This window comes from Lontra canadensis, unplaced genomic scaffold (assembly GCF_010015895.1).
Source record: "Lontra canadensis isolate GAN:19392208 unplaced genomic scaffold, GSC_riverotter_1.0 scaffold48, whole genome shotgun sequence".
Taxonomy (NCBI): Eukaryota; Metazoa; Chordata; class Mammalia; order Carnivora; family Mustelidae; genus Lontra; species Lontra canadensis.
The window spans coordinates 7,767,457-7,782,341 of record NW_022631042.1 but is presented as its reverse complement, the minus strand read 5'-3'; the positions used below and the strand labels follow the sequence as shown (position 1 = coordinate 7,782,341).

The window sequence follows — 14,885 nt, the reverse complement described above, 5'->3', positions numbered from 1 at the left end:
ATGGCTAGGGAAAAAAAACCATGATATTATAAAATATTATTCATTCTCTGTATTGACCTTGAATTTTCCTTTTATCTAGCCAGACAAGGGTATATGAGATATGTGGACTGGCATATATAAAGGAACAGTGAAAAGGGAACAGATTTGTTTTTCTTCTATCTCGCACTTTCCCTCAATGTCTTTCTTTATTAATAAAAAATACAGAATGTTTTACAGACTAAATTCAACACACACACACACACACACACACACACTATTCATGAAAACCAGGGTCAGGGGAGTGGGTGGGAAGAAAGAGAAGGCAGGTGGAGAAGGAGTACCATGACAATGCCCCTCAGAGATGGTGACTTTGACTCAAATGGTTCAATGTCCAACCAAAGCAGAAATACTTGAGAAGTGATTAATCAGACTCCGGTAAGACTTCCAATTCTGGGGAGCTGACTATTCTAGAAAATAGTAGCACGGTAGTCAAATAGGGGCTTGAATCTCAACCTTACCATGTACTAGTGGTGTGAGCTTGGGCTAATTAATCAACTTTTCTGAACTTGTTTCCTTGTTTGTAAAATAAGAATAATTATCTCTATTCCAACAAGTTACTATAGAGATTAAATCAGATACTATATATTAGAAATTTGGCATATTGCCATTAAACTCAAAGAATGAATATTATTATTAGACAACCCAGCTCTGTCATTAAGCTTTTTTTTTTTTTTTTTTATAATGAATCAAAATCTGTCTCTGTATAACTTTCACCCATTTGCGGTTGCTCTCCCATCTGGAAAAACCCAGAAGAATTTGATGGAAGACAAAGCTGCCGCTTCTTCCTTTTGGCAGCTAATCAATGACTGAAGCACTTTGCATCCTCTCTATGTTGCAGATTTTAGCATATAATTCTTTCCCTTTCCCATCCCACCGAGTTGTTAACAAGTATGAACTTTGCTGGCAATACAAAATAAATCCTATTGCTACCACTTCTCCCTGGGGAAAAAAAAAAATTAAAAAGGGAATCATAAAACATGCCACAAAGAAAATACAAATTATGAAGTTAAGAACTTAATTGTCTCCAAGCAATTGTTCAAATGCATGTAGATACTGACTCTTAGAAACATAAAAGTTATAGAAGCCTTGTTCACCATATTACCTAAATTAGTCTCAATTCCTTATGACTAAGGAGTTATTAAAACATCCTTTATTTAAAAGATTTATTTATTTGAGAGAGAGAGGGAGATAGCAATAGAGAGCAGGAGTGAGAGGTAGGGAGAGGGAGAAGCAGACTCCCTGATAAGCAGGGAACCCAACAAGGGGCTCGATCCCAGGACCCCAGGATCATGACCTGAGCTGAAGGCAGATGCTTAACTGAGTCACCCAGGCACTCCTGAAATATTCTTACTAGGTTGAAACACTCCAAACTTGCTTCTTCTGTGTTAATGGCATCATAATCCACCCAGCTCCTCCAGCATGAAACCCAAAGAAGCAAATGTAGTTAACTGTCTTCACTCATCTCATTCACTCTGACAAGAAGGAGCACTGTCCACATACTTCCCATTTCATTTCCTCTCCTCCTTCCCTGGTTGTGAGAGCAGAGCTTCCAAAAATGGATGCCCAGCACGCAGCAACCTGGCAGCGAATAAGTGAGGGCACTAAATGCTAGTGCCTCACTCTCTCCCGGCCTCTGATAGCCAGCGGCTTCTTCCCACTCACAGAGCTCGGCGGGAAGCTCTAAGACAAGGAAGCCAAATGGTGGCGTCCATAAAGGGCACCAGAGAAGGTGGGTTTGGGAAGGCACATGGAAGAGATACTGAACATTTCTTAACTTCTCTTCTGATTCCTGTCTCTTTTTCTACAATTCATATATTACCCCAACTCTAGATCTATCTTTCTAAAATGCACATTTGATGAGGTTACAGCCCTGCTCCCAAGCCCTCTGTGACTCCTAAGTTGTTTTATAGTTTCCTTCCCTATTAAGCTCCTGACAGCCTTTCTGCTCAACTTCTGGTTCTGTCCTCCCTCTCCGTTGCCTCCTCGGTTTCAGGCATAAGAAAGAGCTCATGGTTTTCCAGGTCCCCTAGACGTGGACCCATGCAAGGATCATGTTGTTTTCTTCTTATAAGCCAACATCCTACCTGGCACAGATCCTGGCTCATAGTAAAATCTCCTGCACGTGTCCGCTGAATGAATGGATGTCGCACTTTTGCACACTATATTCCCCATACCTGGAATGCTTAATAAATTCACAATCTCCCTTCAGGTCTTTGAATCACACTTCAGCTGTGAAACCTTTCCTGGACTCTCCCTACGCCCTCTTGTGAGAGACTCATTTGTCAGGAGTCTGTACACCCCTCTTCTAGTATTTATCTCCAGGTGTCATTTGAAATTGCTCACCTACCTCTATGGCTTTGCCAGACGGTGCCATCCTTTATGGCAGAGACTCTTTCATTCATCCGTGAGTCCCCAGAACCTGGAGGGATGGCTGAAGTGTGGTGGGTACTCCCTGTACACACACATTTATGGAGCAGTCTCATTTGGGGGTGGGGGCTAAAAATGTGAAGGATGTTTTTCCCTACAGTTACTATTTTCACCTTTTCCCATTCCTTAATGATAGCTTAGGAAAATTCTCAACTTCGAAGTCACTTTTGGCTATAATACACCTAGTCTCTTTAAAGCCTCAACTTTAAACCTCCTTTCCTCCTGCCCTCTGCATGGGCTCCTACTGGGACCCTGACAGCTTTGAGGTGGGGGAGGCACAGTTTGCCCCTGGGTCACTGCTTCTTCCCTCCCTTACTCTTCAAGGTCTAGTTCTTCCAGAGAGGGAGTCTTTTTTATTTAATTGGCTGCAATGGCTGCAATTGGCTGGTTTTATTTAATCGGCTGCCTGTGTAGTGGATGGTAACTGGCCACTGAAGTGGCAGTTGCCTAGGGGCTGGCTATCTCATGGGATGGGTCTGTGCATTCATCCCAGGATCAGTGCAGTATTTGGTCCAAACTTGACCTCTTTCATCTCCATCAGCGGCTGCCATATTGGAGCACTGCCCAGCCTGCTGATGCTGTTTTCTTTGCCCAGCAGGTGGCTCTCCTGAGCGGTATATGGAAGATGACTGGCTCAGGTCAAGGTCTCTTTCAACCATAGAGAACTTGGCACAGCCTTGTCACATCAAATACTAGGTGCAGTGGCTTCACCGTCGTGTTTTCTATTCTCCCTCCTCTCTCCAATTCACTTCTTTCCTGTTCTGACGGGTAAAGGAAGTGAGTCCACTCACTGCCTGAGCAGATGTCCAATTTGGAAGCCAAGACACCACCTCCCCTTGTTTTGCAATCTCAATTTCGAGGAGTGATTATTCATTTAGAACCTCCCTCCTCACTCGGATTGAAATGGGGATGGGAAGCACCCCTCCCTTTTGCCTGGGGACAACTGGGTTACTTCTCAACACAAGCACTGCATTCCACATATAAGGAAAACTATTTTGAAGTTTCTTTCACCCCCTCCATTTTCTTTTTCAATAGAGGAGCAGGGGCAGTTTATTGTAGGAGGGCATTTCCACAGTAGCCACGGGAGAAGGTGATGGGACCCAGGGCCAGTTCTATGAAAAGCCCCAACTTAACGTCCCATTATAAAGTTTGCTGAATAAATGAATGAGCAAATGGATGTATCTATTCTGAGCAATTATTAATAGACAGGAACACTGATGCTGTGCAGTGAGGCGCTAGGTGAAACAGAACAAGATTAGTCAGTGATGGAAATCAAAGCACAGGGCTGGACTTGTAGCTCAGGAAGTTCCCCGTCCACCATCTTTGTATAACCTCCTCTGGCCTCAGCATGGCACGTGTTCACAGCATTAATTAGTAATGCCGCAGCACACATCAATGAGAGACCAGAATTAGCATCAGAAAGTTAGTTTTGTATTTTTTAGAATTTGCAACTCTAAGACTAGGCAGAGAAATGTCATTTCTGCCAGAGGCACAGCACCTTGCTCTGCTCTTATGTAAACTCACTGTCAGGCAATCCCAGAAACTGCCTCCACTCGCCTCTGGGCAAAATGTCTCCTTTTCATAGAAAAATGTCACCTTTTCTCTAGGAAATGGCAGGTGGTTATTTTTTTCCAAAGGAAAAATGACCTTTGCATTTCGTTAAAAAAAAAAAAAATCTCAAGGACCCAGCCTTGATGAGAAACACTGGAAACAATTCCATATCTTTTAGTTTGTACTTAAGGTCCTACTTTGTAAATTCTGAGATTACACTGGTCACCACTGATGTAGCCTGTAGGCAGATGTCAATGACCACAAAAGCACAGCACCTTGTTTTCCAGGAATGTTCACTTCACGCAGGATGGATTTGTGTAATTTCAGCTCCTGCTATATCTAGCCCCAACCTCATGACTCCAACGCTTCAAAGCTTTTATGTCCCAATTCAGGATCACAATCTTACACAAGTCCGTGAGAAACTGCTCTGCAAACATGCCAGTATTGCTAACCTTGCGTGTCTATCCATCATGATGCCTGGAAAGTATGTTAAGTGCTTCATATAACATTTTGAGATGTGGCAATCTAAGTCTGTTTTTTTCACGCCCCAAATTTCATTCTCTCATGAGAACACAGGAGAAAATAGATCCAGTTTTTGCTTTTTCCCTAGTCAGGTGAGAAAAATAGGAAAGAAGAACAAAGAAGCCAGAGAAATGAAAATTTCAGGACCCAACACTTTAAAAACAAAGAGGGAAGGAATATGAAGCTCATAACACAGAGAAAGACAGTTCTAGGTTATTAATCTTGGTTTCACAAAACAAAGTTCCCCTTTTTTGTCAATATCTTGTTTACGTGATGAAATGTTTTCATTTCTGACGATGGTTCTTGCCATTAAGAGATGCAAAATTCACCTCACAGAGTTGGATTTTCGAACGATGACGATGACACGAGAGTTACCGTGTGTACTCCTGTCATTTCATGCAAATCCTCAGCTGGTGCGTGTGAGAGGCGCATTAATTACACTGGGTACGGGAATCATGTTTCTGCAGCTGTAGCAGCTTTGCTATTTGCCGACTCCAGTGCGCTCCATCTCTAATTTCACTGTCAGCTTGCAAAAACCAGCAGAATTACACTTATAAACAAAGGTCTGCATGGCAATTTATCTCCTATTGACTTCAGTGAAGTCTTCTTGTTTAGAATGCGGAGAGGTTTATAATTATGAACTAAGATCTAAGACTTAGCAGGGGAAACAGTGGAAGACATATTTCTTGCCTCTTTTTCTCACTTACACGCACATATCTATAGGGGGTGATATATGTGTGTGTACCTAGGAAATTAAACTATTCATTGAGCACTTATGAGACCACATGACAATCTGTAGGAATATGTACCAACATCCTCTACGGATATTTGATTCAGGGAGTACTATTGCTTTTAACAGAAATGTATATTTTGCCTCAGACATTTTCCAACTATCTTACCCTCTCTAGACTTTTCTTTTTTGTTTCTTATGATTCGGGATGGACATGTTTTTATTTTGGAGTGGGCTATAATATCAAAAAATGAGAAACTTCATTAAACAAATGAAGATGAGGTTAGCGATGTCTCTAAGGTATCTAGTAAAAAGACTTATATCTAATAAAAAGAGTCAGAATCCAATGGCATACCTAAGTGGCACCCCAGCCCAATTTTCAGTGGTCTTTACACACACACGAGGTTGAGTGTCCTACTTCAGATGCCAGTCTACCAACAGAATAACAGTTGTCAACATGGCACTACAATTCCAACAATTTTCTGATTATCTCCTTTAAAAGTGGGAACTACTTTAAGAAGCAAGAGTTTTTTTGCTGTTAGTGTTCCATACAGAATCATTTCATTTCCAGGGTCCAAATGGTGACCATCGTAGGCTGTTCATAACTCTTTTCATATATCTATCACTCCCAGAATACTAAAGCTTCCTTCAATTTACTGGAAGACAGTCTTATAAATATTAATAATGGTTACCAATTCCAGATGATTCCATATGTCATGCCCTATTTTAAGTACTTTATATGTAATGCCTCATCTAATCAAATGTTTGGTTAAATTAGACAAAGAAAAGCCTTAAATAATCCTCTAAGGGAGCATAAATAATCATAGGAAAATCTATGATAATTACAGCAAATCTTGTGCCTTCATAGTAATCCATGTAAGGAGATCAGTGCTGCCCAGATAGATTCCTTCAACTGTTCAATCACCCAGTTGAACAGCTGAACATATGTCATATATCTGGTAGTAAATATGCCTTGGGAATTTATTATTGATGAAGTCAGACATAGGCTCTGACCTAGAGAGCTTATAGTTAGGTGCTGGGGACAGGGGATGGCAAGTAGCAAGAGTTTACAAGTCCACTGAAGGAGGGGGCGGGTGAAAACAAGTACCTTTTATAAAAAGCAGATTGTTCCCTGATGAACCAAAGGCTCAGTTCCATTAGTTGCCAGACCGAGAGTAATAGGAACTGAATGACTTTAAACGTTGCCTATAAAAGCACATATGACAATCCAGACACCAGAATCTGGTACTCTTTGTACCTATTTGGATCCTTTTTTTTTTTTTTTTCATTGATAAGCAAGGATCCTGGGGATCCTGGACCCAGACCTAAGGAATTAAAATAATAAAAACTTCTTAAATGCATTTAGATGATACCATTATTTCAAATGTGTCTAACTTAAGCAGAAAGCCTTTCCCTAATATACTGACAGTCAACCACTTCCTCCATGGAGTAGTAATAAAAAGTCAGCATTAACCCCATAATCGCCAGTCCTTTTCCATTAAACTTAAATGATTAGCTTTCAGATTTTTAAATCGCCAACTTCATACCCAGTAAGATTACTCTAATGTAACATCCCTGGTATTATAATGTCTAGTATTGTGCAGAGCTGGGCTCTTAGGCTGAGTAGGAGTCCCACCTCCTTTCTTCTTGAGCTCCTAGGAGTGCCAGTGGACCTGTGCTACAAATTAACATAAAGCTTCTCTGCAGAATAACTTAAAACTAATAGTGATAATAGTACATTTAAGTGCACAGACTTCCTTGGTGTTAATAGGTACAGCGGTCACAAATGTCGTAACTCAATTACTGTGTGACTCACCCAAACGGATACCAATACTGAAACTAGAAACAAAATTAAAGTAACAAACTTTGCTATATCTGTGCTCAAATGAGAATCAAGTTCTTAAGCCTGGGGTAGAGACGAAAACTAGATAGAATGTGTATAGGAGTTAATCCTTCTCAAGTGAGCTTTTATCTAGACTCTGATTTTAAATGAAGAGGTAATCAACAGCGTCATATGAGGCATTTACAAAGAGAGAAAAGATAGAAATGTGCCAAAAAGAGGCACTGCAATAGCACTTGTTTGGGTTACAAAGACCTCTTCTTTAAAACTAAATGTGTTATTGAAGCATATCATGATTTTAAGAATTGATGCAACAATGTTTTAAACCTTTCAAGCGGTGTGGTGTGTAGCCAAAAATCAAGTATTATGTCAATGATGGCATTTGTATTACCTAATATATCATCTTAAAGGGAGGACAGAAGATACAGAGTGTTTACTGCGGCTCTCTCCGGCTCTGCGAGATGTCCGGTGGTGGATCTGAAAGACACATTGCTTGCAGAGGAGATGTTAGGTATTTGAACAAAATGAAGTGAGGTTTTAAAAGTTAGGTGTGTTTGGAAAGAATCAAGAGTAAATATATTGACAAGCTAAACAAGCACAATTTATTTCTTCTCTACAGGAGACATTAGTATTGGTCAGCTGGCTAGAAATTCAATTCTATTTTTCTGGCTTTTGTAGAGCATAAGACTTTTTTTCTGTGTGTAGCATTTAAAGCTCATAAATACCAAGGGGTAAAATTTAGAAAATTACCTAACACAGATGTGAGTCTGGATATTATGTTAGCTCTTATACAGTGAATTGCTGCAACCACTTTCTCTATTTTTATTCGGAAGACAGAGCTGGAGACCAGCTGATTTCACTGCTCATTTCCCTGGACGTGGTATTATGATTCTCTGTTATTTATTCGTAGCATGTTGGAGAATTGAAAGGCAACCCATTATCCATGCCTTTGTGCCAGAAAGGTAAAAGAAGGTAGAGTGTCTACAAAAGTAAAAGATAAGTTTCTGAGGGAAGTTTGAACAAAGTCAAGTAATTCAGAAACAAGGAAGCCACAGAAAGGATAGTGCGGGGGATAAAAGACCACTAAAAATGTTTTGCCCCTTCTCCCATCAAAACACAGGGCTTAGTTTCCAGGCCCATGAATATGAGCTGACCTGTGACTTGCCTTGATCAGCAGAAGGGGTAGAAGTGATGCCGTGCTGGTTGGAGGCTAGGCCGAGAGGCCTGACAGTTTTCCCTTTTGCTCTCTTAGAGCCCTAAGCCACCGTGGAAACTGCTCCAGGCACCCTGTTGCTCAGACCATGTGGGGAGTCAGCCCTGGGGAGTCCCATTCATTCCAGCTGAGGCCTCAGCTGTGGGTGAAACCACCCCCCACCCCCACATCCCAGCCCCAGGAGGGCATTTCCATTCCTGTGGCCCCATGACAGTCCCAAAGTGAGCCTAGCAGATGAGAGCAACCCAGCAGATTCCAGGCAAGAATGTGGACTCGTGAGTAAATGTTTGATTGTTGCCGAGTTTGGGGGTGGTATGCAACAGAAAACTCAACAGATACTTCAAGTAGAAATATTACATTTCTCGGATTCATTCATTTGCTTCTGGAAATTGACAGAACCATCTAAATGTGAACATCAGAGGTGGAGGTGGATGGTGATGGAGCACTGGCTGATTCACTGAAACATCTGATGAGGCCAGCCCGTCCATGTGAGAGCAGCTGGGACAGACCAACACAGCCGTGGGCTCAAAATTCAAAAGGAAGACTGTGCTGGACACAAGTTAGCAGATAGAGGGCAGATGAGACACAAAACAGGTTTGAATTACATCTTGGGCTTTCTCTTACATACAGTCTTTCTCAGGAGATGTTGAAATCATAACCATGGAATTCCATTAAAGTGCTAGGGAGCTAGCAATGGTTAGGGAAGGTCAAATAAAACTGGGGTAAGGCAGGGTGGGAAACCAGTGGGTAACCATTAACTGGATCAGTACAAAGAGCTGGTCCCACGAGGGGCAGTAACTCTCCTGGCAAGAGCAGAGCAGCCATCTGCTTACATGGTACCCACAGCCTCAGGTTAATCTTCGCTGTTCCCCAGAAAGCGAAAGGATAACTAAGATTCCAGAGAATGCCAATTATAGGATAGAGAATTAACAGGGCTAAAATCCCCAAAGAATGAGAAATTGCTCTTAAGCCAATGTCCTAGTCTGATATGAGAGATAAACATAAGGAGTAATGAGCTTTGTCGGACTGGGTAGATGGCCGGAGACGCTACTCCAAAAGGTAGTACCAGAAATATTCATAAACACTCCCTAAAAGCAATTCTGAGCATAGGCTCTGTTGAGAGGCGGTTGGGGTAGGGTGGGGAACGTCTAAGTTGTACAGTAGATGGGAAGGGAGTCTTCTTGTTACCTACCACTCCATACAATAGCTCTCAAACTTCAGTAGGTGTAAAAACGCAGACTCTAAGATGTCTGGTTCCAGATGACAGACTGAATGCACATGGCTATCCTCTTTAGCAAAGACTTTAAAATGCATAAACCCTCAGCAATAAAAAGAACCTGAAAGAATCCATTTATCTGGCAGAGAGGGGCCATTATATGGCATGACAGCTCAAGAGAATTTTAGAATATGAAATGAAAATCAAGGCATGATGACGAATTTATCATGGTTTTGGAAGGTCTATTCTAGGGCGGGGGGTTGGCATCTAGGGCGGGGGGTTGGCAAACTGGCCCATGGAGCAAAACCTGCTGCCCATATTGGTAAATACCATTTACTGGAACACAGCCACACTGATTTATTTATGTGGTGTCTAAGGCTGCTTTCATGACAACAGGGTTAAACAGTGTGACAGAGACCACCTGCCCACAAGGCCTGAAATATTTACTATTTGCACCTTTACAGAAAGCTCATTGCTGTTCTAGTGTGTTCTTGGCGGGGGCTGGGGGGGAGTGACAAAGGCAAGAAGGGCTCTTAGTTGCTCTGCAGAATCCCAGGAATGCTTGGTATAAGTATATAATCCTCCCGGAGGCACTGTTTGCAAAATTCCCACCACCTACCCCAAGTCAAAAACTGAGGGTGTCTCCAAAAAAAAAAAAAAAAAAAAAAAAAGTCCCCATTTGACAGATGTTCATATTCTGTCCCTGGCTAAGAACATTAGGGAAACTTTTCAGTTTCACTTTTAAATATGGACAGTTGAGGATCATAACACACGCAAGGGCTGCACTTCAGTAAAATGAGCGTCCGCAAAAAAGAGGTGTGGAGGGGCGCCTGGGTGGCTCAGTTGGTTAAGTGCCTGCCTTCACCTCAGGTCATGATCTCAGGGGGGGATCAAGCCCCGCATGGGGTTCCCTACTCAACAGGATGCCTGCCTCTCCCTCTTCTACTTCCTCTGCTTATATTTCCTTTCTCGCTGTCTCTCTCTAACAAATAAGAAAATAAAAATCTTAAAAAAAAAAAAAAGAGAGAAAGAGATGGATGTGGATAATGGTGGACTCTGCTAGGGAGAAACATGATGAAATATCTCTAAGGGTCAGAGGAACACTTAGCCTCAGACAGAAACAGGAGGACAAAAGATGTTTAGAAAAAAGAAGACCCACTAGAGGACCTAATACGCTTTGGGAGGAAAAACAAATAATTATTTTAAGAAAGATACTGCAAGACAGAGAGAAAGACAAAGTGAAACCCCACAAAGCTATTTAAGGGGGAAAAAGGTATGAATGGTATATCACTGGGGTCAGTGAACAAATATATAAAGCCATGTTAATGCAAAAACTATACAAATATTACTGAAATTAGCTGTACAATTCTATTGGGAAAATGTGGGAAGGCAGATGGGAGACCAGAGAGCTAATTCTTCATTTCTTTCTAAGAGGAAGTAAATATAGGTCATGTCTAAATCTGTTAAATGAAGACAACAGTACAAACACATTAATTGGAGGTGTGAAGGTATTTACCATCTCTAAGAATACAAACTGACTGAGTGCCTCTGGGACAGGCGCCTGGAGGCGGGGAGAGGAGCAGGACAGAAAATACTTTATGCATTACAAATATTTTCATATGATTTTTTTTCACATGCATGTGTTGATTTGACAATTTTTACAAGTGTATAAATGCACATGCCCAAAACCACTTCTAGAAATTGGATATCAGTAGGTGCAGGGACACAGGGATCTGCATTTTTAAAAAGCTCCCCAGGTGATTCTGAGAAAATTAATCTTATGCCTCTACTTCCAGAAACACAAAGAACGAGTTAGCAACCAGCAAAAGGGCAGTAACAGTGATCTGCTGAAATGGAGAAATGCCGGGAGCCAGAGAATGTCAGGATGCTAGTCTCCCAGTCTCTTGCCATTTACTAATAACGTGGATATGTTTTAGAAGAGGGCAAATAAAATCTAATAGGTTGTGAGTGACCTCATAATTCAACCCCTTTCTACAGAAGAACTTCACAGATAGGCCAGCTTTCCTCGCTCTTACATTTGTTGAAAACCTCAAGCCTTGATTCAAAAATTAGCCTGGGGAAAAACAGGAAAACATCATGTAACAAGAGAAGCTTTTTACCTGAAGGATGTTAGATAAATAACTCTCAGACTTTGTAGTTTCTATGTAAGCCTTAGTATATCAACCTTGATTTTAAAAATAGTTCAAAGAATATGACCGGGGCGCCTGGGTGGCTCAGTGGGTTAAGCCTCTGCCTTCGGCTCAGGTCATGATCTCAGGGTCCTGGGATCGAGACTCGCATGGGGCTCTCTGCTCAGCAGGGAGACTGCTTCCCCCTCTCTCTCTCTGCCTGCCTCTCTGCCTACTTGTGATCTCTCTCTCCCTCTGTCAAAAAAAAAAAAAAAAAAAAAAAAAAAAAAAAGAATATGGCCAGGATCTCTGGTTCCTACAAATGATTGCCAGGATGTGTAGAATACTTAACAATCAGAAGCCCGTTGGTTTCTGAGCACTATGGTAATTTCTTCTAAAAAAGCTTCTTCTAGAACATTATAGGACCCTTGGGGATTGGCTCAATTAGTTTCCAAAAAGCAGCTAGGGGCACAGTGCATCCTCATTTTCCCCTGGTCTCTACTCTTTCCCATGAATCAGTGCTGACCAAGAAAGAAAGAATTCCCATCCTACCCTTGTTTTTATTGTGTAGGACCCTTGGTCAACTTTTCAGTAGAATGGATCTTTCTCTGTGTCCACACAAACTACTGACATTTCTTTGCTTAAATTAGAAATAACCTAGAGATAAAAAAAAATGATTCAAGTATTTTCATGCTTATTTCAATGTCAAATGAGACCACTTATCATTTTTAAGATTTAGTTATTTATTTGAGAGAGAGCGAGAGAGAGAGAGAGAGAACACGAGTGGTGGGAGGGGCTGAGGAAGAGAGAGAGAGAATCTACAGCAGACTCCCTTCTTATCTTGGAGCCTGACTCTGGCTGATCCCACAACCCTGAGAGACCACACACCTCATAAATATTAATTATCACTCTATCTGTAGTGTCCATTTAAAAAAACAAAACAAAACACCTGAGGTTCATTTATAGATGAAGTCGTTACAAAAAAGGAAATTAATTTTGTCCCTAACATGTTTTTGTCTTTTTAATTTCCTCCAGAAACTGCAATGCTGGTTTGTTTTTGCTTTGATGGTAAACTATTTGGACAATTAGCATTGGCCAGGCTATGCTGTAAAAGTGGAATTCAGCCAATTCAAATTTCACTTCTTAATTTCTAAGTGTATCCAACACTCTATCCATCCATCCGTCCGTCCGTCCGTCCAACCATCCATCCATCTATCCATTTATCCATCCATCCATCCATCCATCCATCCATCCAACAAATACTTATTGAGCACTTGCTCTTTGCCTTGCACTGTTTCAGGTTCTCGGCACAGACAAATCAAGAAAACATCAGCCATAGAGTAAAGCACTATGCCTAATTGGTTGAAAGTTTATATATGAGAAATTTACATGAGAAAGATTTTATATGTAAGTATTCATGCATTTATGAAATCTATGTTTTTTAGTTGAGGATATATGACTACATATTATTCTTTGATGTTTCCTACACGTCATAACAGTTCATCTTTACCAGTTATGATTATCACTTTATTTGGTAGTTCACATAAATACCTAATGAAGTTGGAATATTGCCATAGGCTGCGATGGCATATAAATCTTTATCTAGGTATTCCCCACCACTGTGCCTTTGCATATGTTGTTTCCTCTTCCTGTGGCTTCCCTTCTTTGTCCACCTAGCTAACACCTATTCATCATTCAAAACTCTGTCAGGTATCATTTTCCGTACGAGGCTCTCCCTAAGCATCTCCTAATGGATTCGATCTCCCATTCCTCTGGCCTATTTCTGGACTTTGCACATATTTTTATGATTGCACTGATGTAAATATTCATTAACATGCCACTCAATATTTCTACAGTGTAAGCGTCTTAATGATAGAAACATTTGTTTCTTCATTTTTGCATCCCTAATAATTAGCAGAATGCCTGGGATGTATGGATATTCATGAAATATTAGCTCAATGAACTGAGCAGCCATCCTATTTGTGGAATATCACAGAAATGTGTTTACATTTTATTTTAAATTACCTCACAATTAAAAATAAACATTTAAATTTCCTGAGTATTTTATAAGCAGATTTCAAAGTTTTATGATATCGTTTTCCAATGAGAGAAATTATCACTTCTATAAAAGCCCAATAAGATTACATGGCTAGGAACACACTTTTCTTTTTAAACATTTCAGTTGCTTCCTCCTCCCACTGTCTTGATTTTGTGCCAACATCAGGGTTATTACAGATTCATCCTACTCATATTGTGTTACAACTACTTGTTTATCTATTGGAGGCCCTTCCTAGACATAAACTCCTCGAGAGCTGGGCCCTGTCCTATCCATCACTGTCGTTCTCGGGTCTGGCCACGTATGTGCCCCTAACTTAACACTTACAGAAAATTACGTACAGATGATTTTTACAATAGTGTTTGAAAAATGTGGTGGGTTAGTTTTAAAACTTCACTCAACTTTAATGAGATGTAACAGCTATTAGATGGATTATTACTCACCAGTGAGAGGGAGTTACAAATATATTCATTAGGTGACCTTGGAAAGCAGTTATTTCTTGAGGAACCACTTACTAAATGGTGATATAACAATTCACAAATATACAGACCACATAGATGTGATAATGTTTCCTCAAAAGTAATTCTCTAATTTGTATATCTACTAAGACCCATTAATGTCAGCAAGTTGATATCACAAATTAAACCAACACTGTAAAAATGTGTAATGGTGATACAGTTCTTTGGAGATACAGTTATTATACTTTGTAATACTTTCTAATGTATTTCAAAAACAACACTACAAAATTCTTGAATCAGTATCTTAAAGACACAAGATCAAATTTCTTCTTCTCCCCGCCCCACCCCAGGTAAGGAAACTAGCATTTGTAAGTTATGGGATTAATCCAAGGACATGGGCCAGGAAGGAGAATTTAAAATCAAACTGAAAAACCAGACTTAGTTCATCACTTTTTTCTCTACCCCTGTGGACCTCTCATATTTTATGCATTTGTGCCTTTAACAATTTGCCTCCACATCTCCATGTTAAATGAATTTTGATTATAATTTGATAGACATCCAAGTAACTGCATGTGAAAATTGATTTGTAAGAACTGCAGAAAACAACCTTATATATTAAAACATTGATGGGGACATATATAGATGAATACCATCCAAAATTTTTTTCTTTGAGATGAGCATGCATATTTAAATATCTAACCTGG

General features: G+C 40.5%; 1 protein-coding gene across 7 annotated transcripts in view; it reads right to left on the bottom strand.

Moving 5' to 3' along the window:
- Positions 1 to 14,885, bottom strand: part of MAGI2 (membrane associated guanylate kinase, WW and PDZ domain containing 2) — a 1,351,061-nt gene that overhangs the window by 284,465 nt on the left and 1,051,711 nt on the right. The gene's annotated exons all lie outside the window — the stretch shown is intronic.